We start from the raw sequence: 6,822 nt of genomic DNA on the forward strand, positions 1-6,822 counted from the left end.
TATATTCACATGTATGCTCAAAATACACAGGCCGTCTCCTATAAAGATAGAGCGTGTATGTTCTATAGATATAGTAGCTATGCGCTACAAACAAATTATATATCTTCACTACCTGATATTTCCTCATTTGAATTCTCCTAGATCTTGAATACACAAATTATGAATGCTAGATAAATCGCTTTCCTGCTTCGCATCTTTACAATGAACTAATTGAACGTTTTATGTAGATGGGTTTATATTTCCACATAAAAGAATCACAATGGAAGCGTGCAAATTTATCTATCATCGTAAAGTTATTAGAGCCATTCTGCGTCCCTTATGTTACTTCAAAGTCTTACATTATTGATCGAAACCCCACTGGAACTGACTATGTCAATCGTATTTTAGGGGTTAATATGTGTTGTTAATGCCATTGAGTAAAATAAATTAACTTTCGTTGACTTACAAAACGCGAAGTTGTTTTCCATGTTGCACCGACCGAGTCCGAAGCCGATACACATATATTACAAATGTATTGTTATCGTACGAAAATCGAACAATTTCTCTTTCTTCAAAACAAATTAGATTTTCAGCTTCAGAATAAAATTTAAAAGAGGACACCGATTTTATAGATCGATACAAATTGAATAAAAATAAGATAAAAGACGTTCGAGGATTTATCGTCTGCTACCAATTTCTGCCATATCAACTTCTGATTCAGACTAGAACTGAAATTGAAGTACATTTTTGAGACATTTGAGTATGGTGAACAAAATTCATGGCTCCTGTGTAGTTATAGAGGTTATATTCTACTTCTAGATAAGTTTTGATAATTTATCTAGATACATTGAATGAACTACTTTAGAAGAGATATTTTTGATCGAAAATAATTGTTTTCAATATAGGCAAAAGGAGAACGGAAAGACGATTACATCAACTCCCACCTCGTGCTCAACTGGTACTTATTTTATTGTAACCGAAAGAATGAAAGGCAAACTTGACGGGTAGGATTTGAATTCATGCCATAACGAACCGCTAGAAATATCGATATGCATTTTGTATGGTGCGTTAACGATTGTGCCATCACACAGCGGCCTTCGGATTAAAAAGGAAATAGAAAACGAGAAGAAACAATAACTTCATACAATTAGATTGTGGCATGGATAAGAACTCTACACTATTCGGAAAGTGAGGTTGATGAAATAACGTTAAATATAATAATTACATTGACTAAATTGGACTGAGTACTTACAACTTACATTTAAATATCTTTAATGCTAGAGGTGTAGCTATTGTTTCTGTTTACACCACCCCTCGACGCTCCTCAAGCACATTTATAATCAAAAATGTGCAAGTCAGAAACATGATACCATTTTATGTGAATATGAGAATAACTTCTTCCAATATGCCCTTCACTTAGTCATGGTGGCAGATTGTGATTTCAGAGAAACTTGACTGCTATTTTTAGCAACTTGAGTACTGCACCCTTCATTGGCTCCTTTTAATTGTAGTCGATGCTGAATGGTAGAAATTGAGCATATAAAAATAATTCGACGTAGTAACGTCGTACAAAATTTATCTCGTGGAAGGTTACAGTAGAAAATGTATTTCTTAAATGCAGTCTGTAACAGAAGAGTGCGAACACGCGAGTTGCAGCACTAACTATTCGATTGATAGCAAATCTTTAAAAAATTTACTTTTCAAAGGAAAGGGTAAAGTACGGTTGAAGCCTAAAAACTTATGAATACCTCATAAAATCTCTTTCTTTAATTCATTTTGTTTCATGTAATTGAAATGCCATGCGAAGTTTAACTTGGTTAATGCTTTTGATGTATTGTGTAACAGATTGCAAGAAAGCTACGGGTCATTGTCATGTATACATATATATATAATTTAAAATTTAGTCTTCAGCAAGTATTGCTTCACCACACACCGAAAATTAGAAATAGCAGCCAAAACCTACTATTTCTCTACTAAAAATACGTCTACCAAAAAAGTAATACTGTTTGGTGTGTGGTGCAGCAATACTTGCTGAACCCTAAATTTTAAATTGTGTTCATACATTTACCGATAATGGTTTTTAACACACCGAACTACTTGGTAAAATTACTAAGTATCAATGAATTGTTAATTTTTACCTTATGTCTGTATGAGCAACATGGACTGAAGTGTCTTTTAGTGTCATGCACAAGGACATAACGCATCGGCAGGTCCAGGAATCGACCCCATGACACATTACTATTGTGAACCGACTAATAATAATAATAATAATAATAATAATAATAATAATAATAATAATAATAATAATGATATTGAAAATAATAGTATTAATAATAATAATAATAATTATAGATTCAAGTTTTAACACAAGGCGAGTAATTTTTTAGTGTAGGGTATTGACTGGTACTTTATTTTATCGGCCTCGTAAGCATGAAATGTAAGGTTGACTTCGACGGGATTTGAACTCAGAACGTTGAATCAGAAGAAATGCCGCGAAGCATTTTGTCCGATACACTAAAGATTCTATGACTTCGCTACCTTATTACTAATAATGATAACGATGCATAAAAAGATTTAGTATGCAGGGTTGAGCCAGAATATTTCATGTTTATTTGCAACGGATGAATATGGAATGTGCACCATAAACTTGTCCGACACGATGACTTCTTCAACTGATGTACTTACGACCCAAGAGTAAATTTCACACGCCACTAAAGTTTGTTATTAGTCTTCATATGGTTTCTTGCAATGATTTTGTTAATGAGAGAAGGTAGGTCAACGCCCATCGTAGTTTTAGCTAAAGTGGCAACGTTCATCACGCTTTTACATGGTGTCCTAGATTAGTATAGAGAAAAGAGGAATCGCTCCTCATGTCGAAGATGTGGCCGGAATGCTTGCAACACAGAAGACAACAGTAAGGTCATCTGAATGTCAGCTGGTTGGTGTTTAAACATGCTTAATTTATTTCAGCATGAGCAATCTAAAGCGTACACTGTTTAATGATAACGATACAAGATCACTAACTACACATATATCTCTGCGTTGTTACGTCTTCTACAGATATAAGATAGAACTGATTTCTATTGATACTTCAATACTGAATTAAATGCAAGAGCCGAGCACAAGACTCTTTCATGTTATCAATATAAGTTCGCTACTTTTGAATGGACGCCTTGATAACGATTTATGTTACAACGAGCGTCGCATTTAATGAATAATATATAATAAATAGTGACATTTACTAACTGTATTAGTCAGTGATAGCCTGGTAGTGAAACAAGCATTGATATAATACCAAATTACATATAATTACTTTACAAATCAGAATGTTCAAGTTTTCGGTAGTTAATTATTGTCTTGTCAATTACCTTTTCGTTAATTATACGCTGACGGCGGCCACAATGATAAGAGCCAGTCCTCAACTGAAATGGAGTTGGGTCTGGCGAATCTTGTAATCTAATCATTCACAGAAGCAATTTTTGAAGATTCTGTCCCCACATGGTGCAACAGCTGTAAAGCAGTTTGTAGGAGCCCACGCATTATGCAAACTATCATTCACTGAGCTCAGCCTTAAGAATTGAGAAAACGTTACAAAATAGCATAGTGATTTTATCACAGAGTATACACAAAATAATTTGTATCTTTCTATTCTCTGTGGTAGTTAAGACTGTGACGTCAACATTTTCGAAACTATATGGCAGCTGAATCAAGAATACATAGCTAACTAAGGAAAGGCTCACACAACATAGTTTAATTTAAGAGCACACAACATAATTTAATTCTGTCGGACCCTAAAAAGAATGCTAGATTGCTTTTGAACATAGGTCGCTCAATAGGGTTCATCTGAGGCTAAATGACAAAGCAAGCAATCAAAAGAGTACTTGAGAACTATTTTTGTTTTTGCTATCAAATTTCATAATCTTCTATGGGTGATTTGTATTAATCTATTAGAAGCTTGTCCTAATTTCTTAGCTCATCCGTATTGATTCCTCATTTGTAATGGTGCAATTTTCATAAAACTGCTTGATTCAAACCAGAATACATAAAAGCTTTATATATAGTTTAGGGCTTCAAACAAGCATTCGTTAAACTATCAACTGTTTTCTTTTCATACCGACTGAAAACATTACATTTAGGTATTAGGATACAAGTGAAAATATTTTAAGACGGTATAATTTCAGTATACACAAAGTAACACAACAGTGATTGATATAGCATTTTGCAAGTGAAATCTAATTTGCCTTTCACTATACTATTCACCGCCATTAAAATACATTCAGAAAGAACTCTAACGCTATAATCAGATCAACCAGTCTAATGCTTCATCAATGAGCAAGCATCCTGCTTTCTCTATATGTGTGATTAAGTCAATGGCTCCTATACTCAACTTCATTGCATTGGTGTTGGTCAAAGACATGACGACCTAACAGTAGTTATATTACAATTCAAGGCGATGAGTTAGCAGCATCGTTAGCACATTGTAGAAAATGCTCAGCGACATTTCTTCCGGCTCTTTTCGTTCTGAGTTCAAATTCCACCGAAGTTAACTTTATCTTTAATACCTTTGGCATCGATAAAATAATGTACTACTAGTGTACCACTGAAGATGTAATATATGTGGCTACTCCCCTCAAAATTGCAATCCCTGAGCCCTGTAGCAAACGACGTCCCGTTCATGGGAATGTTGTAATCTCGGTCCCTTATACACAACAGAAACTGAGAAAGCAGCTTTATCAGTTCTGGGGATCGCGAAAAAAATAAATACTACAATACACTTTGTATTTGGCAGAGCTGAATTTCATCAGTAATACAAAGAAAACGGCGATTCGTTACAGGTTTCTTCATAGTTACTCAAGATGCGAGAAATAACACTTAAATTTCTACTATACGCAGGAGTGGCTGTGTAGTAAGTGGCTTGCTTACCAAGCACATGTTTCCGCGTTTAGTCCCATTGTGTGGCACCTTGGGCAAGTGTCTTCTACTACAGCCTCGGGCCGACCAAAGCCTTGTGAGTGGATTTGGTAGACGGAAACTGAAAGAAGCCCATCGTATATATGTATATATGTATATATATATGTGTGTGTGTATATGTTTGTGTGTCTGTGTTTGTCCCCCCAACATCGCTTGACAACCGATGCTGGTGTGTTTAGGTCCCCGTAACTTAGCGATTCGGCAAAAAAGACCGATAGAATAAGTACTAGGTTTACAAAGAATAAGTCCTGGGGTCGATTTGCTCGACTAAAGGCGGTGCTCCAGCATGGCCGCAGTCAAATGGCTGAAACAAGTAAAAGAGTAAAAGAGCATACTATGAAGGAAAAAAAGGTAAAGAACCCCTTTGGTCATGAATGACCATGGGATTGCACCTCAGAGGTACAAGTCCGGGAAAGGTTGTTTATGGAAGAGCAGCAGCTGCCCGTGCATTTCAGCCTCCCCCCTTTTCATGCCACTCATGTTATGCAAGGGAAAGGCAAAGGCTGATACAGCTTGGCCCCAGTAATATCACAACTCATTTCTACAGCTGAGTGAATTGGAGTAACGTGAAATAAAGTGTCTTGCTCAAAAACACAACACAACCGGACGCTCTAAGCACTGACCCATGTACCTTCATGCTATGCTCTGTTCTTAATACCTTGAAAGAAAGACATCAGGGACGATTACCTCGACCCCAGTGCGTAACTGGTACTTAATTTATCGATCCCGAAAGGATGAAAGGCAAAGTCCACCTCGGCGGAATTTGAACTCAGAACGTAACGGCAGACGAAATACCGCTAAGCATTATGCCCGGCGTGCTAACGTTTCTGCCAGCTAACCGCCTTACGAGCTTCTATCAGTTCCACCCACAAGGTTTTAAGCGGTCTCGAAGCTATAGTAGAATGCACGTGCCACGCTGTGGGACTGAACCTGGAACCATGTGGTTGGGAAGCAAGCTTCTTACAACACAGCCATAGCTGAGCCTCTGTATATCTCACGGTCAAAACCTCTATTAGCCAGTAGATGTACATTGAGCAAAAATAACAAAAACAAAAAGAAAAATTACTTTGGAGCGTTAATAACCATAACAACGGCAGGAATTGTAGTAGTAGCAGCAGCAGCAGCAGTAGTAGTAGTAACAGTAGTAGTAGTAGTTGCTGGGGTTGAAATGAAAAAAATAAATCGACTGTTGAGTGATATTTATTTTACATGACTCCACCTCCAGTGCCCATCTTATTTAATTAATATGAATATTAAAATATAAATTATATGATACTGTCTGTCTGTCTGTCTTGTTCCTTCTCTCTCGTTGGCGTATCTACAATGTAGAGCATAGCTAGAAGAATAGTAATAGATTATTAACGAAATCATCATTATGGTCATCATCATCATTATCCTCATGATCATTATGAGCTATACCAATAAAACAACGCCACCGCCACTTCTACCGCTACTGCAGCCATTACCACTACAACTCCAAGCCTCATCACCACCACCACCAGCACCACCACTACCACCACCACCTACGCCAACACCACAACAGCAAGAACCTTCTCTAGCGTCACCGTTATTACTATTTTGGCGACAGATCTTATGTATTTTCTGCATGAATGTGTTATCGCATTAAAAGCTATTTTTTTATTCCTCTCCACATATTCTTTCGCTCAATGCTTTTTCCAAACTCTTACTATTAGTTTCTCTTTCTCTCTCTCTCTCGCTCTCTCTCTCCCTCTCTCGCTCTCTCTCTCTCTCTCTCTCCAATACACACACACACATACTCAGTACCCATCTATTTTCTACCAGGTTTCTAACAACTCCTAATGTTCAGATTCCTCCTCCTCCTCCTCCTAACCTTCATCCTCCCCTCCCCAC

This window comes from Octopus bimaculoides, chromosome 6 (assembly GCF_001194135.2).
Source record: "Octopus bimaculoides isolate UCB-OBI-ISO-001 chromosome 6, ASM119413v2, whole genome shotgun sequence".
Classification (NCBI taxonomy): domain Eukaryota; kingdom Metazoa; phylum Mollusca; class Cephalopoda; order Octopoda; family Octopodidae; genus Octopus; species Octopus bimaculoides.